The sequence below is a fragment of the Pseudorca crassidens genome, chromosome 19 (genome assembly GCF_039906515.1).
Source record: "Pseudorca crassidens isolate mPseCra1 chromosome 19, mPseCra1.hap1, whole genome shotgun sequence".
Taxonomy (NCBI): domain Eukaryota; kingdom Metazoa; phylum Chordata; class Mammalia; order Artiodactyla; family Delphinidae; genus Pseudorca; species Pseudorca crassidens.
Genome location: NC_090314.1, coordinates 24,194,600 through 24,222,288, shown reverse-complemented (window position 1 = coordinate 24,222,288; position 27,689 = coordinate 24,194,600). Strand labels below are relative to the sequence as shown.

The 27,689-nt window shown below is 68.7% G+C and overlaps 15 non-coding genes across 15 annotated transcripts; all 15 read left to right on the top strand.

Annotated features, from left to right (window-relative positions):
- The first annotated feature begins 158 nt into the window (after positions 1-158).
- LOC137214003 (5S ribosomal RNA) lies at positions 159-277 on the top strand. The gene has a single exon (XR_010938620.1). It is a non-coding gene; the product is annotated as a 5S ribosomal RNA (ribosomal RNA).
- A 932-nt stretch (positions 278-1,209) lies between these two features.
- Positions 1,210-1,328, top strand: LOC137214002 (5S ribosomal RNA). The gene has a single exon (XR_010938619.1). It is a non-coding gene; the product is annotated as a 5S ribosomal RNA (ribosomal RNA).
- Positions 1,329-4,030: 2,702 nt separating this feature from the next.
- On the top strand, positions 4,031-4,149 carry LOC137214001 (5S ribosomal RNA). The gene has a single exon (XR_010938618.1). It is a non-coding gene; the product is annotated as a 5S ribosomal RNA (ribosomal RNA).
- A 938-nt stretch (positions 4,150-5,087) lies between these two features.
- Positions 5,088-5,206, top strand: LOC137214000 (5S ribosomal RNA). Its single transcript, XR_010938617.1, has one exon. It is a non-coding gene; the product is annotated as a 5S ribosomal RNA (ribosomal RNA).
- A 2,696-nt stretch (positions 5,207-7,902) lies between these two features.
- LOC137213999 (5S ribosomal RNA) lies at positions 7,903-8,021 on the top strand. Its single transcript, XR_010938616.1, has one exon. It is a non-coding gene; the product is annotated as a 5S ribosomal RNA (ribosomal RNA).
- Positions 8,022-10,715: 2,694 nt separating this feature from the next.
- Positions 10,716-10,834, top strand: LOC137213998 (5S ribosomal RNA). Its single transcript, XR_010938615.1, has one exon. It is a non-coding gene; the product is annotated as a 5S ribosomal RNA (ribosomal RNA).
- Positions 10,835-13,528: 2,694 nt separating this feature from the next.
- LOC137213997 (5S ribosomal RNA) lies at positions 13,529-13,647 on the top strand. The gene has a single exon (XR_010938614.1). It is a non-coding gene; the product is annotated as a 5S ribosomal RNA (ribosomal RNA).
- A 2,696-nt stretch (positions 13,648-16,343) lies between these two features.
- LOC137213996 (5S ribosomal RNA) lies at positions 16,344-16,462 on the top strand. Its single transcript, XR_010938613.1, has one exon. It is a non-coding gene; the product is annotated as a 5S ribosomal RNA (ribosomal RNA).
- Positions 16,463-17,400: 938 nt separating this feature from the next.
- Positions 17,401-17,519, top strand: LOC137213994 (5S ribosomal RNA). Its single transcript, XR_010938611.1, has one exon. It is a non-coding gene; the product is annotated as a 5S ribosomal RNA (ribosomal RNA).
- Positions 17,520-18,456: 937 nt separating this feature from the next.
- LOC137213993 (5S ribosomal RNA) lies at positions 18,457-18,575 on the top strand. Its single transcript, XR_010938610.1, has one exon. It is a non-coding gene; the product is annotated as a 5S ribosomal RNA (ribosomal RNA).
- A 932-nt stretch (positions 18,576-19,507) lies between these two features.
- LOC137213992 (5S ribosomal RNA) lies at positions 19,508-19,626 on the top strand. The gene has a single exon (XR_010938609.1). It is a non-coding gene; the product is annotated as a 5S ribosomal RNA (ribosomal RNA).
- Positions 19,627-22,320: 2,694 nt separating this feature from the next.
- LOC137213991 (5S ribosomal RNA) lies at positions 22,321-22,439 on the top strand. The gene has a single exon (XR_010938608.1). It is a non-coding gene; the product is annotated as a 5S ribosomal RNA (ribosomal RNA).
- Positions 22,440-25,141: 2,702 nt separating this feature from the next.
- On the top strand, positions 25,142-25,260 carry LOC137213990 (5S ribosomal RNA). The gene has a single exon (XR_010938607.1). It is a non-coding gene; the product is annotated as a 5S ribosomal RNA (ribosomal RNA).
- Positions 25,261-26,197: 937 nt separating this feature from the next.
- LOC137213989 (5S ribosomal RNA) lies at positions 26,198-26,316 on the top strand. The gene has a single exon (XR_010938606.1). It is a non-coding gene; the product is annotated as a 5S ribosomal RNA (ribosomal RNA).
- A 937-nt stretch (positions 26,317-27,253) lies between these two features.
- Positions 27,254-27,372, top strand: LOC137213553 (5S ribosomal RNA). Its single transcript, XR_010938189.1, has one exon. It is a non-coding gene; the product is annotated as a 5S ribosomal RNA (ribosomal RNA).
- Positions 27,373-27,689: the final 317 nt, after the last annotated feature.

The following is a 27,689-nucleotide window of genomic DNA, read 5'->3' as shown; positions in this document are numbered from 1 at the left end:
CGCCAAACCCTCCGCCGCCGCCCGATACCCGAGACCTCCGTTCCCCCTGCCTGGGCGGGCGAGGGGGCCCTGCCGGGGCGGGCCGGCCGCCAGGCTGGCGTTAAGGCGCCAGCGCCAGCGAAACTGGGCCTCAAGAGGCCGCCCGCGGCCCTGCCTCCGTCTACGGCCATACCACCCTGAACGCGCCCGATCTCGTCTGATCTCGGAAGCTAAGCAGGGTCGGGCCTGGTTAGTACTTGGATGGGAGACCGCCTGGGAATACCGGGTGCTGTAGGCTTTTTGCCTCCCGCTCCGCCCGCCTTCTCCTTTACTCGCACGCGGCGGGCGCCGCCGGCTCCGCCCCCGCCGGGCCCCGCTGCAGGCCCCACCTCCTCAGGCCCCTCCCACCACGGCGCACGCCGGCGGGGGCGCTCCCCGCCGGCCCGGCCGGCCAGGCGGCCAGAAGGCGGCCCTGGAAGGCAGCCGCACCCCAGACGCTCCCGGGGTGGCTGGCCCGGACCCAGACTCAGCCGCGGGCCCAGTGGCCGTCCTTTCGGCCCGCGAGCCCCTCGACCTGCACCTGGCCGCCCCCACCGGCGCCCAGCCCCGGCGCCGCCACCTGTGTGCCTGTGTGTCCCTCCACAGCTCCCTCCGACAAAAGCCGCCCCCCACCCCGCCCCTCTGGCGTGTCACCGCGGCCGGGTGCGGGAGCGGGATCAAGGGCAGGGGCCGCTTCACCGGGCCTGCCGGCCACCAGGGGCGGGGTCCTGAGCTCGGCGGGGGGTGTGGGGGCAAGGGTGGCCTTGCCGGGGCTGAGGGGCCGTGGCGACTCAATGGTGGCTCCCGGTGGCTTCAGGCCGGCTGCTGTCGGGCAGGAGGGCCGGCCCGGGCTGCGGCCGGGCTGCGCCTAGCGCCGCGTGGGCGGGCAGGGCCGATGCCCATGGGACCGCGGGCCCCGGGCCCTGAAGCCTCCGGGGCCACGTCCCTGTGAGCGACGTGCGGGATCTTGGGCGGGGCGCCAAGCGCCGAAGGGTTTGCTGGGTCACGGCCGCCCTGGGCTGGGAGGTGGTCGCCAAACCCTCCGCCGCCGCCGGATACCCGAGACCTCCGTTCCCCCTGCCTGGGCGGGCGAGGGGGCCCTGCCGGGGCGGGCCGGCCGCCAGGCTGGCGTTAAGGCGCCAGCGCCAGCGAAACTGGGCCTCAAGAGGCCGCCCGCGGCCCCCCGCCCCCGTCTACGGCCATACCACCCTGAACGCGCCCGATCTCGTCTGATCTCGGAAGCTAAGCAGGGTCGGGCCTGGTTAGTACTTGGATGGGAGACCGCCTGGGAATACCGGGTGCTGTAGGCTTTTTGCCTCCCGCTCCGCCCGCCTTCTCCTTTACTCGCCCGCGGCGGGGGGGCCGCCGGCTCCGCCCCCGCCGAGCCCCGCTGCAGGCAGTAGTCAAGGTGGTTTACCTGCCCGAGCAGGAAGCTTGGGCGACGGCAGAAGTGGGAAGAAACTCTTGAGCACAGGTTCTTGGGATCCACGGAGCAGCGCATGCACATGCCATGGGTGCCTACACAGCTGGCTTGCTTGTCTGTGGGGAAAGGCGAGATGGGTCAGGGCCTGGGTTCCTGAGGGGCTGAGAATCAAGGCAGGGATAGAAGAAAGGGGACAGGCCCACATCCCCTGAACCCACGCCGGCGCCCACTCACCTTTGTGGAAAATACGATTGAAAAGTGCCCGCAAGAATCTCTTCAGATGCCTCCAGAGTTGAGGGAAGAAGGGGAGGGGGGAGGCCGGGAGCAGGGTGAGCCCTGAAATCCAACCCTTGTCCGGTCACACCCCAGCAGCCCTCCCACCTCAGCCCCTTCAAGACCCCAGGGCTCCCCCAACCGCGCTGCACAGATCCTGCCCTGACCATAGTCACCATGTTGATCCCCACGTTGAGCAAGATGAAGCTGACCGGGATCAGAAGAATTGAGTATCCTTGCTCCTGGCATTTCCTGGGGATGGGGCCAGTGAACGGCTCGGCTCGGTAGTAGTTTCGCTCACCCATGGCCGTTGGTCCCAGGACTGCCTGGGCCCTCTGCCCTCCAGTTTTAACTGGGAGCCAGACTGGGTCATAATGGGGCAGGTGGTGAGGTCACAGTGAGGGAGGGGGATGAAAAGGAGGGCCCAGAGTGGCATTCCCTGGTAACCAGGGTCAGGTAAGCTGAGCCTGGACAGTCAAACAGGGCCCGGTGGCCGGCATACATCCCCTCGAGCGGTCATTCATTCGCTCACCGCCCGCTGACTCACTTGTTCAAATGACACATTGCGTCTCTTGGCCCCTCTTGAGACTAGGAAGACCTTGGCCTCAGAGGCCTGCTGAAGGCCTGGCTGGAGTCCAGAGCCTCAGCCTTCTTCATGCCCTTCACTGGGCCTGGAGCTGGACCTGCCCAGATGTGGAACCTCCCAGTTTGGAAGCAACTTCTTGTATGAGGCTCTCTGTGGACAGGGACAGCTGAGACACAGAGGAGGTGCCCAGAGACCAGGGGTTTGGAGTCTGCAGCTGCAGATGTACTTAGTGCATGGTATAGGACCAGGAGGGGCCTGCTGGCAGAACTGTGGCCACTAAACCAAAGGGACCCTCAGGCCAAGAAGGGGACACTGGCTTCTTATTGCAGGAAGCCAAGCGCAGGGACCCAGGCTGGCAGAAGGAGTGGCGCTTCCAAGCCACAGACCACCAATGTTTCCTGGACTCTGGCGCTCTTTATTCCTCTCTCCATGCCCTGCCGCCCCCTGCCCCTGCCCCCATTTGCTGCTGGTAAGTTCATTTTCCCAGTCTGGCTCCCGTGCAGAGAGGGCCTGGAGGCCGAGGTGGAAGGTAGCAGCGAGTTGGCCCGCGCTTGGCCCTCCTGCGGTTGCCGCTTCAGCACCAGACTGTCATACACACCTGGTAGTTGGCATTGCCTCCCGGGTTCCGGCTGAGTGGCATGAAGGTGGGCGGGGGTGGAGGGTGCTCGGTAGCCTGGACGTCGGGCAGGAGGTGAGAGGGGCGGAGGAGCAGCGCTGAGCTGGGAGCCGGGGCCTGCTGGTCCGAGGCCTCGGCCAGTACCGTGAGGGAGGCGGAGGTGGCCACAGGGCGCCGCAAGGGCAGGATCTCAGCCCATTCGGCCAGCGGGTGCCGCACCTCGTGGGGATCGCGGGAGTAATCCAAGTGTCCCGTGGAGGGATGCAGGCTGCGGTTGGACTCGCTGTGAGCACAGCTGGGGAGGCTACGTCTGTGGGCCGGTGGGGTGTCGCGCTACCAGGCGTCGGGCCGGTAGACCCGAGGCACCAGAGCGGATGGAGGCTCAGAGCCCTCCAGACCCAGACTCCGCCATGGGCCCAGTTGCCGTCCTTTTGGCCCGCGAGCCCCTCGACCTGCACCTGGCCGCCCCCACCGGCGCCCAGCCCCGGCGCCGCCACCTGTGTGCCTGTGTGTCCCTCCACAGCTCCCTCCGACAAAAGCCCCGCCCCACCACCACCCCGCCCCTCTGGTGTGTCACCGCGGTTGGGTGCTGGAGCGGGATCGAGGGCAGGGGCCGCTTCCCCGGGCCTGCCGGTCACCAGGGGCGGGGTCCTGAGCTCGGCGGGGGGTGTGGGGGCAAGGGTGGCCTTGCCGGGGCAGAGGGGCCGTGGCGACTCAATGGTGGCTCCCGGTGGCTTCGGGCCGGCTGCTGTCGGGCAGGAGGGCCGGCCCGGGCTGCGGCCGGGCTGCACCTAGCGCCGCGTGGGCGGGCAGGACCGATGCCCAAGGGACCGCGGGCCCCGGGCCCTGAAGCCTCCGGGGCCACGTCCCTGTGAGCGACGTGCGGGATCTTGGGCGGGGCGCCAAGCGCCGAATGGTTTGCTGGGTCACGGCCGCCCTGGGCTGGGAGGTGGTCGCCAAACCCTCCGCCGCCGCCCGATACCCGAGACCTCCGTTCCCCCTGCCTGGGAGGGCGAGGGGGCCCTGCCGGGGCGGGCCGGCCGCCAGGCTGGCGTTAAGGCGCCAGCGCCAGCGAAACTGGGCCTCAAGAGGCCGCCCGCGGCCCCCCGCCCCCGTCTACGGCCATACCACCCTGAACGCGCCCGATCTCGTCTGATCTCGGAAGCTAAGCAGGGTCGGGCCTGGTTAGTACTTGGATGGGAGACCGCCTGGGAATACCGGGTGCTGTAGGCTTTTTGCCTCCCGCTCCGCCCGCCTTCTCCTTTACTCGCCCGCGGCGGGGGCCGCCGGCTCCGCCCCCGCCGGGCCCCGCTGCAGGCCCCACCTCCTCAGGCCCCTCCCACCACGGCGCGCGCCGGCGGGGGCGCTCCCCGCCGGCCCGGCAGGCCAGGCGGCCAGAAGGCGGCCCTGGAAGGCAGCCGCACCCCAGACGCTCCCGGGGTGGCTGACCCGGACCCAGACTCCGCCGCAGGCCCAGTGGCCGTCCTTTCGGCCCGCGAGCCCCTCGACCTGCACCTGGCCGCCCCCACCGGCGCCCAGCCCCGGCGCCGCCACCTGTGTGCCGGTGTGTCCCTCCACAGCTCCCTCCGACAAAAGCCCCGCCCCACCACCACCCCGCCCCTCTGGCGTGTCACCGCGGTTGGGTGCTGGAGCGGGATCGAGGGCAGGGGCCGCTTCCCCGGGCCGGCCGGCCACCAGGGGCGGGGTCCTGAGCTCGGCGGGGGGTGTGGGGGCAAGGGTGGCCTTGCCGGGGCTGAGGGGCCGTGGCGACTCAATGGTGGCTCCCGGTGGCTTCGGGCCGGCTGCTGTCGGACAGGAGGGCCGGCCCGGGCTGCGGCCGGGCTGCGCCTAGCGCCGCGTGGGCGGGCAGGGCCGACGCCCAAGGGACCGCGGGCCCCGGGCCCTGAAGCCTCCGGGGCCACGTCCCTGTGAGCGACGTGCGGGATCTTGGGCGGGGCGCCAAGCGCCGAAGGGTTTGCTGGGTCACGGCCGCCCTGGGCTGGGAGGTGGTCGCCAAACCCTCCGCCGCCGCCCGATACACGGGACCTCCGTTCCCCCTGCCTGGGCGGGCGAGGGGGCCCTGCCTGGGCGGGCTGGCCGCCAGGCTGGCGTTAAGGCGCCAGCGCCAGCGAAACTGGGCCTCAAGAGGCCGCCCGCGGCCCCCCGCCCCCGTCTACGGCCATACCACCCTGAACGCGCCCGATCTCGTCTGATCTCGGAAGCTAAGCAGGGTCGGGCCTGGTTAGTACTTGGATGGGAGACCGCCTGGGAATACCGGGTGCTGTAGGCTTTTTGCCTCCCGCTCCGCCCGCCTTCTCCTTTACTCGCCCGCGGCGGGGGGGCCGCCGGCTCCGCCCCCGCCGAGCCCCGCTGCAGGCAGTAGTCAAGGTGGTTTACCTGCCCGAGCAGGAAGCTTGGGCGATGGCAGAAGTGGGAAGAAACTCTTGAGCACAGGTTCTTGGGATCCACGGAGCAGCGCATGCACATGCCATGGGTGCCTACACAGCTGGCTTGCTTGTCTGTGGGGAAAGGCGAGATGGGTCAGGGCCTGGGTTCCTGAGGGGCTGAGAATCAAGGCAGGGATAGAAGAAAGGGGACAGGCCCACATCCCCTGAACCCACGCCGGCGCCCACTCACCTTTGTGGAAAATACGATTGAAAAGTGCCCGCAAGAATCTCTTCAGATGCCTCCAGAGTTGAGGGAAGAAGGGGAGGGGGGAGGCCGGGAGCAGGGTGAGCCCTGAAATCCAACCCTTGTCCGGTCACACCCCAGCAGCCCTCCCACCTCAGCCCCTTCAAGACCCCAGGGCTCCCCCAACCGCGCTGCACAGATCCTGCCCTGACCATAGTCACCATGTTGATCCCCACGTTGAGCAAGATGAAGCTGACCGGGATCAGAAGAATTGAGTATCCTTGCTCCTGGCATTTCCTGGGGATGGGGCCAGTGAACGGCTCGGCTCGGTAGTAGTTTCGCTCACCCATGGCCGTTGGTCCCAGGACTGCCTGGGCCCTCTGCCCTCCAGTTTTAACTGGGAGCCAGACTGGGTCATAATGGGGCAGGTGGTGAGGTCACAGTGAGGGAGGGGGATGAAAAGGAGGGCCCAGAGTGGCATTCCCTGGTAACCAGGGTCAGGTAAGCTGAGCCTGGACAGTCAAACAGGGCCCGGTGGCCGGCATACATCCCCTCGAGCGGTCATTCATTCGCTCACCGCCCGCTGACTCACTTGTTCAAATGACACATTGCGTCTCTTGGCCCCTCTTGAGACTAGGAAGACCTTGGCCTCAGAGGCCTGCTGAAGGCCTGGCTGGAGTCCAGAGCCTCAGCCTTCTTCATGCCCTTCACTGGGCCTGGAGCTGGACCTGCCCAGATGTGGAACCTCCCAGTTTGGAAGCAACTTCTTGTATGAGGCTCTCTGTGGACAGGGACAGCTGAGACACAGAGGAGGTGCCCAGAGACCAGGGGTTTGGAGTCTGCAGCTGCAGATGTACTTAGTGCATGGTATAGGACCAGGAGGGGCCTGCTGGCACAACTGTGGCCACTAAACCAAAGGGACCCTCAGGCCAAGAAGGGGACACTGGCTTCTTATTGCAGGAAGACAAGCGCAGGGACCCAGGCTGGCAGAAGGAGTGGCGCTTCCAAGCCACAGACCACCAATGTTTCCTGGACTCTGGCGCTCTTTATTCCTCTCTCCATGCCCTGCCGCCCCCTGCCCCTGCCCCCATTTGCTGCTGGTAAGTTCATTTTCCCAGTCTGGCTCCCGTGCAGAGAGGGCCTGGAGGCCGAGGTGGAAGGTAGCAGCGAGTTGGCCCGCGCTTGGCCCTCCTGCGGTTGCCGCTTCAGCACCAGACTGTCATACACACCTGGTAGTTGGCATTGCCTCCCGGGTTCCGGCTGAGTGGCATGAAGGTGGGCGGGGGTGGAGGGTGCTCGGTAGCCTGGACGTCGGGCAGGAGGTGAGAGGGGCGGAGGAGCAGCGCTGAGCTGGGAGCCGGGGCCCGCTGGTCCGAGGCCTCGGCCAGTACCTTGAGGGAGGCGGAGGTGGCCACAGGGCGCCACAAGGGCAGGATCTCAGCCCATTCGGCCAGCGGGTGCCGCACCTCGTGGGGATCGTGGGAGTAATCCAAGTGTCCCGTGGAGGGATGCAGGCTGCGGTTGGACTCGCTGTGAGCACAGCTGGGGAGGCTACGTCTGTGGGCCGGTGGGGTGTCGCGCTACCAGGCGTCGGGCCGGTAGACCCGAGGCACCAGAGCGGATGGAGGCTCAGAGCCCTCCAGACCCAGACTCCGCCATGGGCCCAGTTGCCGTCCTTTTGGCCCGCGAGCCCCTCGACCTGCACCTGGCCGCCCCCACCGGCGCCCAGCCCCGGCGCCGCCACCTGTGTGCCGGTGTGTCCCTCCACAGCTCCCTCCGACAAAAGCCGCCCCCCACCCCGCCCCTCTGGCGTGTCACCGCGGCCGGGTGCGGGAGCGGGATCAAGGGCAGGGGCCGCTTCACCGGGCCTGCCGGCCACCAGGGACGGGGTCCTGAGCTCGGCGGGGGGTGTGGGGGCAAGGGTGGCCTTGCCGGGGCTGAGGGGCCGTGGCGACTCAATGGTGGCTCCCGGTGGCTTCGGGCCGGCTGCTGTCGGGCAGGAGGGCCGGCCCGGGCTGCGGCCGGGCTGCGCCTAGCGCCGCGTGGGCGGGCATGGCCGATGCCCAAGGGACCGCGGGCCCCGGGCCCTGAAGCCTCCGGGGCCACGTCCCTGTGAGCGACGTGCGGGATCTTGGGCGGGGCGCCAAGCGCCGAAGGGTTTGCTGGGTCACGGCCGCCCTGGGCTGGGAGGTGGTCGCCAAACCCTCCGCCGCCGCCCGATACCCGAGACCTCCGTTCTCCCTGCCTGGGCGGGCGAGGGGGCCCTGCCGGGGCGGGCCGGCCGCCAGGCTGGCGTTAAGGCGCCAGCGCCAGCGAAACTGGGCCTCAAGAGGCCGCCCGCGGCCCCCCGCCCCCGTCTACGGCCATACCACCCTGAACGCGCCCGATCTCGTCTGATCTCGGAAGCTAAGCAGGGTCGGGCCTGGTTAGTACTTGGATGGGAGACCGCCTGGGAATACCGGGTGCTGTAGGCTTTTTGCCTCCCGCTCCGCCCGCCTTCTCCTTTACTCGCCCGCGGCGGGGGGGCCGCCGGCTCCGCCCCCGCCGAGCCCCGCTGCAGGCAGTAGTCAAGGTGGTTTACCTGCCCGAGCAGGAAGCTTGGGCGATGGCAGAAGTGGGAAGAAACTCTTGAGCACAGGTTCTTGGGATCCACGGAGCAGTGCATGCACATGCCATGGGTGCCTACACAGCTGGCTTGCTTGTCTGTGGGGAAAGGCGAGATGGGTCAGGGCCTGGGTTCCTGAGGGGCTGAGAATCAAGGCAGGGATAGAAGAAAGGGGACAGGCCCACATCCCCTGAACCCACGCCGGCGCCCACTCACCTTTGTGGAAAATACGATTGAAAAGTGCCCGCAAGAATCTCTTCAGATGCCTCCAGAGTTGAGGGAAGAAGGGGAGGGGGGAGGCCGGGAGCAGGGTGAGCCCTGAAATCCAACCCTTGTCCGGTCACACCCCAGCAGCCCTCCCACCTCAGCCCCTTCAAGACCCCAGGGCTCCCCCAACCGCGCTGCACAGATCCTGCCCTGACCATAGTCACCATGTTGATCCCCACGTTGAGCAAGATGAAGCTGACCGGGATCAGAAGAATTGAGTATCCTTGCTCCTGGCATTTCCTGGGGATGGGGCCAGTGAACGGCTCGGCTCGGTAGTAGTTTCGCTCACCCATGGCCGTTGGTCCCAGGACTGCCTGGGCCCTCTGCCCTCCAGTTTTAACTGGGAGCCAGACTGGGTCATAATGGGGCAGGTGGTGAGGTCACAGTGAGGGAGGGGGATGAAAAGGAGGGCCCAGAGTGGCATTCCCTGGTAACCAGGGTCAGGTAAGCTGAGCCTGGACAGTCAAACAGGGCCCGGTGGCCGGCATACATCCCCTCGAGCGGTCATTCATTCGCTCACCGCCCGCTGACTCACTTGTTCAAATGACACATTGCGTCTCTTGGCCCCTCTTGAGACTAGGAAGACCTTGGCCTCAGAGGCCTGCTGAAGGCCTGGCTGGAGTCCAGAGCCTCAGCCTTCTTCATGCCCTTCACTGGGCCTGGAGCTGGACCTGCCCAGATGTGGAACCTCCCAGTTTGGAAGCAACTTCTTGTATGAGGCTCTCTGTGGACAGGGACAGCTGAGACACAGAGGAGGTGCCCAGAGACCAGGGGTTTGGAGTCTGCAGCTGCAGATGTACTTAGTGCATGGTATAGGACCAGGAGGGGCCTGCTGGCAGAACTGTGGCCACTAAACCAAAGGGACCCTCAGGCCAAGAAGGGGACACTGGCTTCTTATTGCAGGAAGCCAAGCGCAGGGACCCAGGCTGGCAGAAGGAGTGGCGCTTCCAAGCCACAGACCACCAATGTTTCCTGGACTCTGGCGCTCTTTATTCCTCTCTCCATGCCCTGCCGCCCCCTGCCCCTGCCCCCATTTGCTGCTGGTAAGTTCATTTTCCCAGTCTGGCTCCCGTGCAGAGAGGGCCTGGAGGCCGAGGTGGAAGGTAGCAGCGAGTTGGCCCGCGCTTGGCCCTCCTGCGGTTGCCGCTTCAGCACCAGACTGTGATACACCTGGTAGTTGGCATTGCCTCCCGGGTTCCGGCTGAGTGGCATGAAGGTGGGCGGGGGTGGAGGGTGCTCGGTAGCCTGGACGTCGGGCAGGAGGTGAGAGGGGCGGAGGAGCAGCGCTGAGCTGGGAGCCGGGGCCCGCTGGTCCGAGGCCTCGGCCAGTACCGTGAGGGAGGCGGAGGTGGCCACAGGGCGCCACAAGGGCAGGATCTCAGCCCATTCGGCCAGCGGGTGCCGCACCTCGTGGGGATCGTGGGAGTAATCCAAGTGTCCCGTGGAGGGATGCAGGCTGCGGTTGGACTCGCTGTGAGCACAGCTGGGGAGGCTACGTCTGTGGGCCGGTGGGGTGTCGCGCTACCAGGCGTCGGGCCGGTAGACCCGAGGCACCAGAGCGGATGGAGGCTCAGAGCCCTCCAGACCCAGACTCCGCCATGGGCCCAGTTGCCGTCCTTTTGGCCCGCGAGCCCCTCGACCTGCACCTGGCCGCCCCCACCGGCGCCCAGCCCCGGCGCCGCCACCTGTGTGCCGGTGTGTCCCTCCACAGCTCCCTCCGACAAAAGCCGCCCCCCACCCCGCCCCTCTGGCGTGTCACCGCGGCCGGGTGCGGGAGCGGGATCAAGGGCAGGGGCCGCTTCACCGGGCCTGCCGGCCACCAGGGACGGGGTCCTGAGCTCGGCGGGGGGTGTGGGGGCAAGGGTGGCCTTGCCGGGGCTGAGGGGCCGTGGCGACTCAATGGTGGCTCCCGGTGGCTTCGGGCCGGCTGCTGTCGGGCAGGAGGGCCGGCCCGGGCTGCGGCCGGGCTGCGCCTAGCGCCGCGTGGGCGGGCATGGCCGATGCCCAAGGGACCGCGGGCCCCGGGCCCTGAAGCCTCCGGGGCCACGTCCCTGTGAGCGACGTGCGGGATCTTGGGCGGGGCGCCAAGCGCCGAAGGGTTTGCTGGGTCACGGCCGCCCTGGGCTGGGAGGTGGTCGCCAAACCCTCCGCCGCCGCCCGATACCCGAGACCTCCGTTCCCCCTGCCTGGGCGGGCGAGGGGGCCCTGCCGGGGCGGGCCGGCCGCCAGGCTGGCGTTAAGGCGCCAGCGCCAGCGAAACTGGGCCTCAAGAGGCCGCCCGCGGCCCCCCGCCCCCGTCTACGGCCATACCACCCTGAACGCGCCCGATCTCGTCTGATCTCGGAAGCTAAGCAGGGTCGGGCCTGGTTAGTACTTGGATGGGAGACCGCCTGGGAATACCGGGTGCTGTAGGCTTTTTGCCTCCCGCTCCGCCCGCCTTCTCCTTTACTCGCCCGCGGCGGGGGGGCCGCCGGCTCCGCCCCCGCCGAGCCCCGCTGCAGGCAGTAGTCAAGGTGGTTTACCTGCCCGAGCAGGAAGCTTGGGCGATGGCAGAAGTGGGAAGAAACTCTTGAGCACAGGTTCTTGGGATCCACGGAGCAGTGCATGCACATGCCATGGGTGCCTACACAGCTGGCTTGCTTGTCTGTGGGGAAAGGCGAGATGGGTCAGGGCCTGGGTTCCTGAGGGGCTGAGAATCAAGGCAGGGATAGAAGAAAGGGGACAGGCCCACATCCCCTGAACCCACGCCGGCGCCCACTCACCTTTGTGGAAAATACGATTGAAAAGTGCCCGCAAGAATCTCTTCAGATGCCTCCAGAGTTGAGGGAAGAAGGGGAGGGGGGAGGCCGGGAGCAGGGTGAGCCCTGAAATCCAACCCTTGTCCGGTCACACCCCAGCAGCCCTCCCACCTCAGCCCCTTCAAGACCCCAGGGCTCCCCCAACCGCGCTGCACAGATCCTGCCCTGACCATAGTCACCATGTTGATCCCCACGTTGAGCAAGATGAAGCTGACCGGGATCAGAAGAATTGAGTATCCTTGCTCCTGGCATTTCCTGGGGATGGGGCCAGTGAACGGCTCGGCTCGGTAGTAGTTTCGCTCACCCATGGCCGTTGGTCCCAGGACTGCCTGGGCCCTCTGCCCTCCAGTTTTAACTGGGAGCCAGACTGGGTCATAATGGGGCAGGTGGTGAGGTCACAGTGAGGGAGGGGGATGAAAAGGAGGGCCCAGAGTGGCATTCCCTGGTAACCAGGGTCAGGTAAGCTGAGCCTGGACAGTCAAACAGGGCCCGGTGGCCGGCATACATCCCCTCGAGCGGTCATTCATTCGCTCACCGCCCGCTGACTCACTTGTTCAAATGACACATTGCGTCTCTTGGCCCCTCTTGAGACTAGGAAGACCTTGGCCTCAGAGGCCTGCTGAAGGCCTGGCTGGAGTCCAGAGCCTCAGCCTTCTTCATGCCCTTCACTGGGCCTGGAGCTGGACCTGCCCAGATGTGGAACCTCCCAGTTTGGAAGCAACTTCTTGTATGAGGCTCTCTGTGGACAGGGACAGCTGAGACACAGAGGAGGTGCCCAGAGACCAGGGGTTTGGAGTCTGCAGCTGCAGATGTACTTAGTGCATGGTATAGGACCAGGAGGGGCCTGCTGGCAGAACTGTGGCCACTAAACCAAAGGGACCCTCAGGCCAAGAAGGGGACACTGGCTTCTTATTGCAGGAAGCCAAGCGCAGGGACCCAGGCTGGCAGAAGGAGTGGCGCTTCCAAGCCACAGACCACCAATGTTTCCTGGACTCTGGCGCTCTTTATTCCTCTCTCCATGCCCTGCCGCCCCCTGCCCCTGCCCCCATTTGCTGCTGGTAAGTTCATTTTCCCAGTCTGGCTCCCGTGCAGAGAGGGCCTGGAGGCCGAGGTGGAAGGTAGCAGCGAGTTGGCCCGCGCTTGGCCCTCCTGCGGTTGCCGCTTCAGCACCAGACTGTGATACACCTGGTAGTTGGCATTGCCTCCCGGGTTCCGGCTGAGTGGCATGAAGGTGGGCGGGGGTGGAGGGTGCTCGGTAGCCTGGACGTCGGGCAGGAGGTGAGAGGGGCGGAGGAGCAGCGCTGAGCTGGGAGCCGGGGCCCGCTGGTCCGAGGCCTCGGCCAGTACCGTGAGGGAGGCGGAGGTGGCCACAGGGCGCCACAAGGGCAGGATCTCAGCCCATTCGGCCAGCGGGTGCCGCACCTCGTGGGGATCGTGGGAGTAATCCAAGTGTCCCGTGGAGGGATGCAGGCTGCGGTTGGACTCGCTGTGAGCACAGCTGGGGAGGCTACGTCTGTGGGCCGGTGGGGTGTCGCGCTACCAGGCGTCGGGCCGGTAGACCCGAGGCACCAGAGCGGATGGAGGCTCAGAGCCCTCCAGACCCAGACTCCGCCATGGGCCCAGTTGCCGTCCTTTTGGCCCGCGAGCCCCTCGACCTGCACCTGGCCGCCCCCACCGGCGCCCAGCCCCGGCGCCGCCACCTGTGTGCCGGTGTGTCCCTCCACAGCTCCCTCCGACAAAAGCCGCCCCCCACCCCGCCCCTCTGGCGTGTCACCGCGGCCGGGTGCGGGAGCGGGATCAAGGGCAGGGGCCGCTTCACCGGGCCTGCCGGCCACCAGGGACGGGGTCCTGAGCTCGGCGGGGGGTGTGGGGGCAAGGGTGGCCTTGCCGGGGCTGAGGGGCCGTGGCGACTCAATGGTGGCTCCCGGTGGCTTCGGGCCGGCTGCTGTCGGGCAGGAGGGCCGGCCCGGGCTGCGGCCGGGCTGCGCCTAGCGCCGCGTGGGCGGGCATGGCCGATGCCCAAGGGACCGCGGGCCCCGGGCCCTGAAGCCTCCGGGGCCACGTCCCTGTGAGCGACGTGCGGGATCTTGGGCGGGGCGCCAAGCGCCGAAGGGTTTGCTGGGTCACGGCCGCCCTGGGCTGGGAGGTGGTCGCCAAACCCTCCGCCGCCGCCCGATACCCGAGACCTCCGTTCTCCCTGCCTGGGCGGGCGAGGGGGCCCTGCCGGGGCGGGCCGGCCGCCAGGCTGGCGTTAAGGCGCCAGCGCCAGCGAAACTGGGCCTCAAGAGGCCGCCCGCGGCCCCCCGCCCCCGTCTACGGCCATACCACCCTGAACGCGCCCGATCTCGTCTGATCTCGGAAGCTAAGCAGGGTCGGGCCTGGTTAGTACTTGGATGGGAGACCGCCTGGGAATACCGGGTGCTGTAGGCTTTTTGCCTCCCGCTCCGCCCGCCTTCTCCTTTACTCGCCCGCGGCGGGGGGGCCGCCGGCTCCGCCCCCGCCGAGCCCCGCTGCAGGCAGTAGTCAAGGTGGTTTACCTGCCCGAGCAGGAAGCTTGGGCGATGGCAGAAGTGGGAAGAAACTCTTGAGCACAGGTTCTTGGGATCCACGGAGCAGTGCATGCACATGCCATGGGTGCCTACACAGCTGGCTTGCTTGTCTGTGGGGAAAGGCGAGATGGGTCAGGGCCTGGGTTCCTGAGGGGCTGAGAATCAAGGCAGGGATAGAAGAAAGGGGACAGGCCCACATCCCCTGAACCCACGCCGGCGCCCACTCACCTTTGTGGAAAATACGATTGAAAAGTGCCCGCAAGAATCTCTTCAGATGCCTCCAGAGTTGAGGGAAGAAGGGGAGGGGGGAGGCCGGGAGCAGGGTGAGCCCTGAAATCCAACCTTTGTCCGGTCACACCCCAGCAGCCCTCCCACCTCAGCCCCTTCAAGACCCCAGGGCTCCCCCAACCGCGCTGCACAGATCCTGCCCTGACCATAGTCACCATGTTGATCCCCACGTTGAGCAAGATGAAGCTGACCGGGATCAGAAGAATTGAGTATCCTTGCTCCTGGCATTTCCTGGGGATGGGGCCAGTGAACGGCTCGGCTCGGTAGTAGTTTCGCTCACTCATGGCCGTTGGTCCCAGGACTGCCTGGGCCCTCTGCCCTCCAGTTTTAACTGGGAGCCAGACTGGGTCATAATGGGGCAGGTGGTGAGGTCACAGTGAGGGAGGGGGATGAAAAGGAGGGCCCAGAGTGGCATTCCCTGGTAACCAGGGTCAGGTAAGCTGAGCCTGGACAGTCAAACAGGGCCCGGTGGCCGGCATACATCCCCTCGAGCGGTCATTCATTCGCTCACCGCCCGCTGACTCACTTGTTCAAATGACACATTGCGTCTCTTGGCCCCTCTTGAGACTAGGAAGACCTTGGCCTCAGAGGCCTGCTGAAGGCCTGGCTGGAGTCCAGAGCCTCAGCCTTCTTCATGCCCTTCACTGGGCCTGGAGCTGGACCTGCCCAGATGTGGAACCTCCCAGTTTGGAAGCAACTTCTTGTATGAGGCTCTCTGTGGACAGGGACAGCTGAGACACAGAGGAGGTGCCCAGAGACCAGGGGTTTGGAGTCTGCAGCTGCAGATGTACTTAGTGCATGGTATAGGACCAGGAGGGGCCTGCTGGCAGAACTGTGGCCACTAAACCAAAGGGACCCTCAGGCCAAGAAGGGGACACTGGCTTCTTATTGCAGGAAGCCAAGCGCAGGGACCCAGGCTGGCAGAAGGAGTGGCGCTTCCAAGCCACAGACCACCAATGTTTCCTGGACTCTGGCGCTCTTTATTCCTCTCTCCATGCCCTGCCGCCCCCTGCCCCTGCCCCCATTTGCTGCTGGTAAGTTCATTTTCCCAGTCTGGCTCCCGTGCAGAGAGGGCCTGGAGGCCGAGGTGGAAGGTAGCAGCGAGTTGGCCCGCGCTTGGCCCTCCTGCGGTTGCCGCTTCAGCACCAGACTGTCATACACACCTGGTAGTTGGCATTGCCTCCCGGGTTCCGGCTGAGTGGCATGAAGGTGGGCGGGGGTGGAGGGTGCTCGGTAGCCTGGACGTCGGGCAGGAGGTGAGAGGGGCGGAGGAGCAGCGCTGAGCTGGGAGCCGGGGCCCGCTGGTCCGAGGCCTCGGCCAGTACCGTGAGGGAGGCGGAGGTGGCCACAGGGCGCCGCAAGGGCAGGATCTCAGCCCATTCGGCCAGCGGGTGCCGCACCTCGTGGGGATCGCGGGAGTAATCCAAGTGTCCCGTGGAGGGATGCAGGCTGCGGTTGGACTCGCTGTGAGCACAGCTGGGGAGGCTACGTCTGTGGGCCGGTGGGGTGTCGCGCTACCAGGCGTCGGGCCGGTAGACCCGAGGCACCAGAGCGGATGGAGGCTCAGAGCCCTCCAGACCCAGACTCCGCCATGGGCCCAGTTGCCGTCCTTTTGGCCCGCGAGCCCCTCGACCTGCACCTGGCCGCCCCCACCGGCGCCCAGCCCCGGCGCCGCCACCTGTGTGCCGGTGTGTCCCACCACAGCTCCCTCCGACAAAAGCCGCCCCCCACCCCGCCCCTCTGGCGTGTCACCGCGGCCGGGTGCGGGAGCGGCATCAAGGGCAGGGGCCGCTTCCCCGGGCCTGCCGGCCACCAGGGGCGGGGTCCTGAGCTCGGCGGGGGGTGTGGGGGCAAGGGTGGCCTTGCCGGGGCAGAGGGGCCGTGGCGACTGAATGGTGGCTCCCGGTGGCTTCAGGCCGGCTGCTGTCGGGCAGGAGGGCCGGCCCTGGCTGCGGCCGGGCTGCGCCTAGCGCCGCGTGGGCGGGCAGGGCCGATGCCCAAGGGACCGCGGGCCCCGGGCCCTGAAGCCTCCGGGGCCACGTCCCTGTGAGCGACGTGCGGGATCTTGGGCGGGGCGCCAAGCGCCGAAGGGTTTGCTGGGTCACGGCCGCCCTGGGCTGGGAGGTGGTCGCCAAACCCTCCGCCGCCGCCCGATACCCGAGACCTCCGTTCCCCCTGCCTGGGAGGGCGAGGGGGCCCTGCCGGGGCGGGCCGGCCGCCAGGCTGGCGTTAAGGCGCCAGCGCCAGCGAAACTGGGCCTCAAGAGGCCGCCCGCGGCCCCCCGCCCCCGTCTACGGCCATACCACCCTGAACGCGCCCGATCTCGTCTGATCTCGGAAGCTAAGCAGGGTCGGGCCTGGTTAGTACTTGGATGGGAGACCGCCTGGGAATACCGGGTGCTGTAGGCTTTTTGCCTCCCGCTCCGCCCGCCTTCTCCTTTACTCGCCCGCGGCGGGCGCCGCCGGCTCCGCCCCCGCCGGGCCCCGCTGCAGGCCCCACCTCCTCAGGCCCCTCCCACCACGGCGCGCGCCGGCGGGGGCGCTCCCCGCCGGCCCGGCCGGCCAGGCGGCCAGAAGGCGGCCCTGGAAGGCAGCCGCACCCCAGACGCTCCCGGGGTGGCTGGCCCGGACCCAGACTCCGCCGCGGGCCCAGTGGCCGTCGTTTCGGCCCGCGAGCCCCTCGACCTGCACCTGGCCGCCCCCACCGGCGCCCAGCCCCGGCGCCGCCACCTGTGTGCCGGTGTGTCCCTCCACAGCTCCCTCCGACAAAAGCCCCGTCCCACCACCACCCCGTCCCTCTGGCGTGTCACCGCGGTTGGGTGCTGGAGCGGGATCGAGGGCAGGGGCCGCTTCCCCGGGCCTGCCGGCCACCAGGGGCGGGGTCCTGAGCTCGGCGGGGGGTGTGGGGGCAAGGGTGGCCTTGCCGGGGCTGAGGGGCCGTGGCGACTCAATGGTGGCTCCCGGTGGCTTCGGGCCGGCTGCTGTCGGGCAGGAGGGCCGGCCCGGGCTGCGGCCGGGCTGCGCCTAGCGCCGCGTGGGCGGGCAGGGCCGATGCCCAAGGGACCGCGGGCCCCGGGCCCTGAAGCCTCCGGGGCCACGTCCCTGTGAGCGACGTGCGGGATCTTGGGCGGGGCGCCAAGCGCCGAAGGGTTTGCTGGGTCACGGCCGCCCTGGGCTGGGAGGTGGTCGCCAAACCCTCCGCCGCCGCCCGATACCCGAGACCTCCGTTCCCCCTGCCTGGGCGGGCGAGGGGGCCCTGCCGGGGCGGGCCGGCCGCCAGGCTGGCGTTAAGGCGCCAGCGCCAGCGAAACTGGGCCTCAAGAGGCCGCCCGCGGCCCCCCGCCCCCGTCTACGGCCATACCACCCTGAACGCGCCCGATCTCGTCTGATCTCGGAAGCTAAGCAGGGTCGGGCCTGGTTAGTACTTGGATGGGAGACCGCCTGGGAATACCGGGTGCTGTAGGCTTTTTGCCTCCCGCTCCGCCCGCCTTCTCCTTTACTCGCCCGCGGCGGGGGCCGCCGGCTCCGCCCCCGCCGGGCCCCGCTGCAGGACCCACCTCCTCAGGCCCCTCCCACCACGGCGCGCGCCGGCGGGTGCGCTCCCCGCCGGCCCGGCCGGCCAGGCGGCCAGAAGGCGGCCCTGGAAGGCAGCCGCACCCCAGACGCTCCCGGGGTGGCTGACCCGGACCCAGACTCCGCCGCAGGCCCAGTGGCCGTCCTTTCGGCCCGCGAGCCCCTCGACCTGCACCTGGCCGCCCCCACCGGCGCCCAGCCCCGGCGCCGCCACCTGTGTGCCGGTGTGTCCCTCCACAGCTCCCTCCGACAAAAGCCCCGCCCCACCACCACCCCGCCCCTCTGGCGTGTCACCGCGGTTGGGTGCTGGAGCGGGATCGAGGGCAGGGGCCGCTTCCCCGGGCCGGCCGGCCACCAGGGGCGGGGTCCTGAGCTCGGCGGGGGGTGTGGGGGCAAGGGTGGCCTTGCCGGGGCTGAGGGGCCGTGGCGACTCAATGGTGGCTCCCGGTGGCTTCGGGCCGGCTGCTGTCGGACAGGAGGGCCGGCCCGGGCTGCGGCCGGGCTGCGCCTAGCGCCGCGTGGGCGGGCAGGGCCGACGCCCAAGGGACCGCGGGCCCCGGCCCTGAAGCCTCCGGGGCCACGTCCCTGTGAGCGACGTGCGGGATCTTGGGCGGGGCGCCAAGCGCCGAAGGGTTTGCTGGGTCACGGCCGCCCTGGGCTGGGAGGTGGTTGCCAAACCCTCCGCCGCCGCCCGATACACGGGACCTCCGTTCCCCCTGCCTGGGCGGGCGAGGGGACCCTGCCGGGGCGGGCTGGCCGCCAGGCTGGCGTTAAGGCGCCAGCGCCAGCGAAACTGGGCCTCAAGAGGCCGCCCGCGGTCCCCCGCCCCCGTCTACGGCCATACCACCCTGAACGCGCCCGATCTCGTCTGATCTCGGAAGCTAAGCAGGGTCGGGCCTGGTTAGTACTTGGATGGGAGACCGCCTGGGAATACCGGGTGCTGTAGGCTTTTTGCCTCCCGCTCCGCCCGCCTTCTCCTTTACTCGCCCGCGGCGGGCGCCGCCGGCTCCGCCCCCGCCGGGCCCCGCTGCAGGCCTCACCTCCTCAGGCCCCTCCCACCACGGCGCATGCCGGCGGGGGCGCTCCCCGCCGGCCCGGCCGGCCAGGCGGCCAGAAGGCGGCCCTGGAAGGCAGCCGCACCCCAGACGCTCCCGGGGTGGCTGGCCCGGACCCAGACTCCGCCGCGGGCCCAGTGGCCGTCCTTTTGGCCCGCGAGCCCCTCGACCTGCACCTGGCCGCCCCCACCGGCGCCCAGCCCCGGCGCCGCCACCTGTGTGCCGGTGTGTCCCTCCACAGCTCCCTCCGACAAAAGCCGCCCCCCACCCCGCCCCTCTGGCGTGTCACCGCGGCCGGGTGCGGGAGCGGGATCAAGGGCAGGGGCCGCTTCACCGGGCCTGCCGGCCACCAGGGACGGGGTCCTGAGCTCGGCGGGGGGTGTGGGGGCAAGGGTGGCCTTGCCGGGGCTGAGGGGCCGTGGCGACTCAATGGTGGCTCCCGGTGGCTTCGGGCCGGCTGCTGTCGGGCAGGAGGGCCGGCCCGGGCTGCGGCCGGGCTGCGCCTAGCGCCGCGTGGGCGGGCATGGCCGATGCCCAAGGGACCGCGGGCCCCGGGCCCTGAAGCCTCCGGGGCCACGTCCCTGTGAGCGACGTGCGGGATCTTGGGCGGGGCGCCAAGCGCCGAAGGGTTTGCTGGGTCACGGCCGCCCTGGGCTGGGAGGTGGTCGCCAAACCCTCCGCCGCCGCCCGATACCCGAGACCTCCGTTCCCCCTGCCTGGGCGGGCGAGGGGGCCCTGCCGGGGCGGGCCGGCCGCCAGGCTGGCGTTAAGGCGCCAGCGCCAGCGAAACTGGGCCTCAAGAGGCCGCCCGCGGCCCCCCGCCCCCGTCTACGGCCATACCACCCTGAACGCGCCCGATCTCGTCTGATCTCGGAAGCTAAGCAGGGTCGGGCCTGGTTAGTACTTGGATGGGAGACCGCCTGGGAATACCGGGTGCTGTAGGCTTTTTGCCTCCCGCTCCGCCCGCCTTCTCCTTTACTCGCCCGCGGCGGGGGGGCCGCCGGCTCCGCCCCCGCCGAGCCCCGCTGCAGGCAGTAGTCAAGGTGGTTTACCTGCCCGAGCAGGAAGCTTGGGCGATGGCAGAAGTGGGAAGAAACTCTTGAGCACAGGTTCTTGGGATCCACGGAGCAGTGCATGCACATGCCATGGGTGCCTACACAGCTGGCTTGCTTGTCTGTGGGGAAAGGCGAGATGGGTCAGGGCCTGGGTTCCTGAGGGGCTGAGAATCAAGGCAGGGATAGAAGAAAGGGGACAGGCCCACATCCCCTGAACCCACGCCGGCGCCCACTCACCTTTGTGGAAAATACGATTGAAAAGTGCCCGCAAGAATCTCTTCAGATGCCTCCAGAGTTGAGGGAAGAAGGGGAGGGGGGAGGCCGGGAGCAGGGTGAGCCCTGAAATCCAACCCTTGTCCGGTCACACCCCAGCAGCCCTCCCACCTCAGCCCCTTCAAGACCCCAGGGCTCCCCCAACCGCGCTGCACAGATCCTGCCCTGACCATAGTCACCATGTTGATCCCCACGTTGAGCAAGATGAAGCTGACCGGGATCAGAAGAATTGAGTATCCTTGCTCCTGGCATTTCCTGGGGATGGGGCCAGTGAACGGCTCGGCTCGGTAGTAGTTTCGCTCACCCATGGCCGTTGGTCCCAGGACTGCCTGGGCCCTCTGCCCTCCAGTTTTAACTGGGAGCCAGACTGGGTCATAATGGGGCAGGTGGTGAGGTCACAGTGAGGGAGGGGGATGAAAAGGAGGGCCCAGAGTGGCATTCCCTGGTAACCAGGGTCAGGTAAGCTGAGCCTGGACAGTCAAACAGGGCCCGGTGGCCGGCATACATCCCCTCGAGCGGTCATTCATTCGCTCACCGCCCGCTGACTCACTTGTTCAAATGACACATTGCGTCTCTTGGCCCCTCTTGAGACTAGGAAGACCTTGGCCTCAGAGGCCTGCTGAAGGCCTGGCTGGAGTCCAGAGCCTCAGCCTTCTTCATGCCCTTCACTGGGCCTGGAGCTGGACCTGCCCAGATGTGGAACCTCCCAGTTTGGAAGCAACTTCTTGTATGAGGCTCTCTGTGGACAGGGACAGCTGAGACACAGAGGAGGTGCCCAGAGACCAGGGGTTTGGAGTCTGCAGCTGCAGATGTACTTAGTGCATGGTATAGGACCAGGAGGGGCCTGCTGGCACAACTGTGGCCACTAAACCAAAGGGACCCTCAGGCCAAGAAGGGGACACTGGCTTCTTATTGCAGGAAGCCAAGCGCAGGGACCCAGGCTGGCAGAAGGAGTGGCGCTTCCAAGCCACAGACCACCAATGTTTCCTGGACTCTGGCGCTCTTTATTCCTCTCTCCATGCCCTGCCGCCCCCTGCCCCTGCCCCCATTTGCTGCTGGTAAGTTCATTTTCCCAGTCTGGCTCCCGTGCAGAGAGGGCCTGGAGGCCGAGGTGGAAGGTAGCAGCGAGTTGGCCCGCGCTTGGCCCTCCTGCGGTTGCCGCTTCAGCACCAGACTGTGATACACCTGGTAGTTGGCATTGCCTCCCGGGTTCCGGCTGAGTGGCATGAAGGTGGGCGGGGGTGGAGGGTGCTCGGTAGCCTGGACGTCGGGCAGGAGGTGAGAGGGGCGGAGGAGCAGCGCTGAGCTGGGAGCCGGGGCCCGCTGGTCCGAGGCCTCGGCCAGTACCGTGAGGGAGGCGGAGGTGGCCACAGGGCGCCACAAGGGCAGGATCTCAGCCCATTCGGCCAGCGGGTGCCGCACCTCGTGGGGATCGTGGGAGTAATCCAAGTGTCCCGTGGAGGGATGCAGGCTGCGGTTGGACTCGCTGTGAGCACAGCTGGGGAGGCTACGTCTGTGGGCCGGTGGGGTGTCGCGCTACCAGGCGTCGGGCCGGTAGACCCGAGGCACCAGAGCGGATGGAGGCTCAGAGCCCTCCAGACCCAGACTCCGCCATGGGCCCAGTTGCCGTCCTTTTGGCCCGCGAGCCCCTCGACCTGCACCTGGCCGCCCCCACCGGCGCCCAGCCCCGGCGCCGCCACCTGTGTGCCGGTGTGTCCCTCCACAGCTCCCTCCGACAAAAGCCGCCCCCCACCCCGCCCCTCTGGCGTGTCACCGCGGCCGGGTGCGGGAGCGGGATCAAGGGCAGGGGCCGCTTCACCGGGCCTGCCGGCCACCAGGGACGGGGTCCTGAGCTCGGCGGGGGGTGTGGGGGCAAGGGTGGCCTTGCCGGGGCTGAGGGGCCGTGGCGACTCAATGGTGGCTCCCGGTGGCTTCGGGCCGGCTGCTGTCGGGCAGGAGGGCCGGCCCGGGCTGCGGCCGGGCTGCGCCTAGCGCCGCGTGGGCGGGCATGGCCGATGCCCAAGGGACCGCGGGCCCCGGGCCCTGAAGCCTCCGGGGCCACGTCCCTGTGAGCGACGTGCGGGATCTTGGGCGGGGCGCCAAGCGCCGAAGGGTTTGCTGGGTCACGGCCGCCCTGGGCTGGGAGGTGGTCGCCAAACCCTCCGCCGCCGCCCGATACCCGAGACCTCCGTTCCCCCTGCCTGGGCGGGCGAGGGGGCCCTGCCGGGGCGGGCCGGCCGCCAGGCTGGCGTTAAGGCGCCAGCGCCAGCGAAACTGGGCCTCAAGAGGCCGCCCGCGGCCCCCCGCCCCCGTCTACGGCCATACCACCCTGAACGCGCCCGATCTCGTCTGATCTCGGAAGCTAAGCAGGGTCGGGCCTGGTTAGTACTTGGATGGGAGACCGCCTGGGAATACCGGGTGCTGTAGGCTTTTTGCCTCCCGCTCCGCCCGCCTTCTCCTTTACTCGCCCGCGGCGGGGGGGCCGCCGGCTCCGCCCCCGCCGAGCCCCGCTGCAGGCAGTAGTCAAGGTGGTTTACCTGCCCGAGCAGGAAGCTTGGGCGATGGCAGAAGTGGGAAGAAACTCTTGAGCACAGGTTCTTGGGATCCACGGAGCAGTGCATGCACATGCCATGGGTGCCTACACAGCTGGCTTGCTTGTCTGTGGGGAAAGGCGAGATGGGTCAGGGCCTGGGTTCCTGAGGGGCTGAGAATCAAGGCAGGGATAGAAGAAAGGGGACAGGCCCACATCCCCTGAACCCACGCCGGCGCCCACTCACCTTTGTGGAAAATACGATTGAAAAGTGCCCGCAAGAATCTCTTCAGATGCCTCCAGAGTTGAGGGAAGAAGGGGAGGGGGGAGGCCGGGAGCAGGGTGAGCCCTGAAATCCAACCCTTGTCCGGTCACACCCCAGCAGCCCTCCCACCTCAGCCCCTTCAAGACCCCAGGGCTCCCCCAACCGCGCTGCACAGATCCTGCCCTGACCATAGTCACCATGTTGATCCCCACGTTGAGCAAGATGAAGCTGACCGGGATCAGAAGAATTGAGTATCCTTGCTCCTGGCATTTCCTGGGGATGGGGCCAGTGAACGGCTCGGCTCGGTAGTAGTTTCGCTCACCCATGGCCGTTGGTCCCAGGACTGCCTGGGCCCTCTGCCCTCCAGTTTTAACTGGGAGCCAGACTGGGTCATAATGGGGCAGGTGGTGAGGTCACAGTGAGGGAGGGGGATGAAAAGGAGGGCCCAGAGTGGCATTCCCTGGTAACCAGGGTCAGGTAAGCTGAGCCTGGACAGTCAAACAGGGCCCGGTGGCCGGCATACATCCCCTCGAGCGGTCATTCATTCGCTCACCGCCCGCTGACTCACTTGTTCAAATGACACATTGCGTCTCTTGGCCCCTCTTGAGACTAGGAAGACCTTGGCCTCAGAGGCCTGCTGAAGGCCTGGCTGGAGTCCAGAGCCTCAGCCTTCTTCATGCCCTTCACTGGGCCTGGAGCTGGACCTGCCCAGATGTGGAACCTCCCAGTTTGGAAGCAACTTCTTGTATGAGGCTCTCTGTGGACAGGGACAGCTGAGACACAGAGGAGGTGCCCAGAGACCAGGGGTTTGGAGTCTGCAGCTGCAGATGTACTTAGTGCATGGTATAGGACCAGGAGGGGCCTGCTGGCAGAACTGTGGCCACTAAACCAAAGGGACCCTCAGGCCAAGAAGGGGACACTGGCTTCTTATTGCAGGAAGCCAAGCGCAGGGACCCAGGCTGGCAGAAGGAGTGGCGCTTCCAAGCCACAGACCACCAATGTTTCCTGGACTCTGGCGCTCTTTATTCCTCTCTCCATGCCCTGCCGCCCCCTGCCCCTGCCCCCATTTGCTGCTGGTAAGTTCATTTTCCCAGTCTGGCTCCCGTGCAGAGAGGGCCTGGAGGCCGAGGTGGAAGGTAGCAGCGAGTTGGCCCGCGCTTGGCCCTCCTGCGGTTGCCACTTCAGCACCAGACTGTCATACACACCTGGTAGTTGGCATTGCCTCCCGGGTTCCGGCTGAGTGGCATGAAGGTGGGCGGGGGTGGAGGGTGCTCGGTAGCCTGGACGTCGGGCAGGAGGTGAGAGGGGCGGAGGAGCAGCGCTGAGCTGGGAGCCGGGGCCCGCTGGTCCGAGGCCTCGGCCAGTACCGTGAGGGAGGCGGAGGTGGCCACAGGGCGCCGCAAGGGCAGGATCTCAGCCCATTCGGCCAGCGGGTGCCGCACCTCGTGGGGATCGCGGGAGTAATCCAAGTGTCCCGTGGAGGGATGCAGGCTGCGGTTGGACTCGCTGTGAGCACAGCTGGGGAGGCTACGTCTGTGGGCCGGTGGGGTGTCGCGCTACCAGGCGTCGGGCCGGTAGACCCGAGGCACCAGAGCGGATGGAGTCTCAGAGCCCTCCAGACCCAGACTCCGCCATGGGCCCAGTTGCCGTCCTTTTGGCCCGCGAGCCCCTCGACCTGCACCTGGCCGCCCCCACCGGCGCCCAGCCCCGGCGCCGCCACCTGTGTGCCTGTGTGTCCCTCCACAGCTCCCTCCGACAAAAGCCCCGCCCCACCACCACCCCGCCCCTCTGGCGTGTCACCGCGGTTGGGTGCGGGAGCGGGATCGAGGGCAGGGGCCGCTTCCCCGGGCCTGCCGGCCACCAGGGGCGGGGTCCTGAGCTCGGCAGGGGGTGTGGGGGCAAGGGTGGCCTTGCCGGGGCAGAGGGGCCGTGGCGACTCAATGGTGGCTCCCGGTGGCTTCAGGCCGGCTGCTGTCGGGCAGGAGGGCCGGCCCGGGCTGCGGCCGGGCTGCACCTAGCGCCGCGTGGGCGGGCAGGACCGATGCCCAAGGGACCGCGGGCCCCGGGCCCTGAAGCCTCCGGGGCCACGTCCCTGTGAGCGACGTGCGGGATCTTGGGCGGGGCGCCAAGCGCCGAAGGGTTTGCTGGGTCACGGCCGCCCTGGGCTGGGAGGTGGTCGCCAAACCCTCCGCCGCCGCCCGATACCCGAGACCTCCGTTCCCCCTGCCTGGGCGGGCGAGGGGGCCCTGCCGGGGCGGGCCGGCCGCCAGGCTGGCGTTAAGGCGCCAGCGCCAGCGAAACTGGGCCTCAAGAGGCCGCCCTCGGCCCCCCGCCCCCGTCTACGGCCATACCACCCTGAACGCGCCCGATCTCGTCTGATCTCGGAAGCTAAGCAGGGTCGGGCCTGGTTAGTACTTGGATGGGAGACCGCCTGGGAATACCGGGTGCTGTAGGCTTTTTGCCTCCCGCTCCGCCCGCCTTCTCCTTTACTCGCCCGCGGCGGGGGCCGCCGGCTCCGCCCCCGCCGGGCCCCGCTGCAGGCCCCACCTCCTCAGGCCCCTCCCACCACGGCGCGCGCCGGCGGGTGCGCTCCCCGCCGGCCCGGCCGGCCAGGCGGCCAGAAGGCGGCCCTGGAAGGCAGCCGCACCCCAGACGCTCCCGGGGTGGCTGACCCGGACCCAGACTCCGCCGCAGGCCCAGTGGCCGTCCTTTCGGCCCGCGAGCCCCTCGACCTGCACCTGGCCGCCCCCACCGGCGCCCAGCCCCGGCGCCGCCACCTGTGTGCCGGTGTGTCCCTCCACAGCTCCCTCCGACAAAAGCCCCGCCCCACCACCACCCCGCCCCTCTGGCGTGTCACCGCGGTTGGGTGCTGGAGCGGGATCGAGGGCAGGGGCCGCTTCCCCGGGCCGGCCGGCCACCAGGGGCGGGGTCCTGAGCTCGGCGGGGGGTGTGGGGGCAAGGGTGGCCTTGCCGGGGCTGAGGGGCCGTGGCGACTCAATGGTGGCTCCCGGTGGCTTCGGGCCGGCTGCTGTCGGACAGGAGGGCCGGCCCGGGCTGCGGCCGGGCTGCGCCTAGCGCCGCGTGGGCGGGCAGGGCCGACGCCCAAGGGACCGCGGGCCCCGGCCCTGAAGCCTCCGGGGCCACGTCCCTGTGAGCGACGTGCGGGATCTTGGGCGGGGCGCCAAGCGCCGAAGGGTTTGCTGGGTCACGGCCGCCCTGGGCTGGGAGGTGGTTGCCAAACCCTCCGCCGCCGCCCGATACACGGGACCTCCGTTCCCCCTGCCTGGGCGGGCGAGGGGGCCCTGCCGGGGCGGGCTGGCCGCCAGGCTGGCGTTAAGGCGCCAGCGCCAGCGAAACTGGGCCTCAAGAGGCCGCCCGCGGTCCCCCGCCCCCGTCTACGGCCATACCACCCTGAACGCGCCCGATCTCGTCTGATCTCGGAAGCTAAGCAGGGTCGGGCCTGGTTAGTACTTGGATGGGAGACCGCCTGGGAATACCGGGTGCTGTAGGCTTTTTGCCTCCCGCTCCGCCCGCCTTCTCCTTTACTCGCCCGCGGCGGGGGCCGCCGGCTCCGCCCCCGCCGGGCCCCGCTGCAGGCCCCACCTCCTCAGGCCCCTCCCACCACGGCGCGCGCCGGCGGGTGCGCTCCCCGCCGGCCCGGCCGGCCAGGCGGCCAGAAGGCGGCCCTGGAAGGCAGCCGCACCCCAGACGCTCCCGGGGTGGCTGACCCGGACCCAGACTCCGCCGCAGGCCCAGTGGCCGTCCTTTCGGCCCGCGAGCCCCTCGACCTGCACCTGGCCGCCCCCACCGGCGCCCAGCCCCGGCGCCGCCACCTGTGTGCCGGTGTGTCCCTCCACAGCTCCCTCCGACAAAAGCCCCGCCCCACCACCACCCCGCCCCTCTGGCGTGTCACCGCGGTTGGGTGCTGGAGCGGGATCGAGGGCAGGGGCCGCTTCCCCGGGCCGGCCGGCCACCAGGGGCGGGGTCCTGAGCTCGGCGGGGGGTGTGGGGGCAAGGGTGGCCTTGCCGGGGCTGAGGGGCCGTGGCGACTCAATGGTGGCTCCCGGTGGCTTCGGGCCGGCTGCTGTCGGACAGGAGGGCCGGCCCGGGCTGCGGCCGGGCTGCGCCTAGCGCCGCGTGGGCGGGCAGGGCCGACGCCCAAGGGACCGCGGGCCCCGGCCCTGAAGCCTCCGGGGCCACGTCCCTGTGAGCGACGTGCGGGATCTTGGGCGGGGCGCCAAGCGCCGAAGGGTTTGCTGGGTCACGGCCGCCCTGGGCTGGGAGGTGGTTGCCAAACCCTCCGCCGCCGCCCGATACACGGGACCTCCGTTCCCCCTGCCTGGGCGGGCGAGGGGGCCCTGCCGGGGCGGGCTGGCCGCCAGGCTGGCGTTAAGGCGCCAGCGCCAGCGAAACTGGGCCTCAAGAGGCCGCCCGCGGTCCCCCGCCCCCGTCTACGGCCATACCACCCTGAACGCGCCCGATCTCGTCTGATCTCGGAAGCTAAGCAGGGTCGGGCCTGGTTAGTACTTGGATGGAAGACCGCCTGGGAATACCGGGTGCTGTAGGCTTTTTGCCTCCCGCTCCGCCCGCCTTCTCCTTTACTCGCCCGCGGCGGGGGGGCCGCCGGCTCCGCCCCCGCCGAGCCCCGCTGCAGGCAGTAGTCAAGGTGGTTTACCTGCCCGAGCAGGAAGCTTGGGCGATGGCAGAAGTGGGAAGAAACTCTTGAGCACAGGTTCTTGGGATCCACGGAGCAGTGCATGCACATGCCATGGGTGCCTACACAGCTGGCTTGCTTGTCTGTGGGGAAAGGCGAGATGGGTCAGGGCCTGGGTTCCTGAGGGGCTGAGAATCAAGGCAGGGATAGAAGAAAGGGGACAGGCCCACA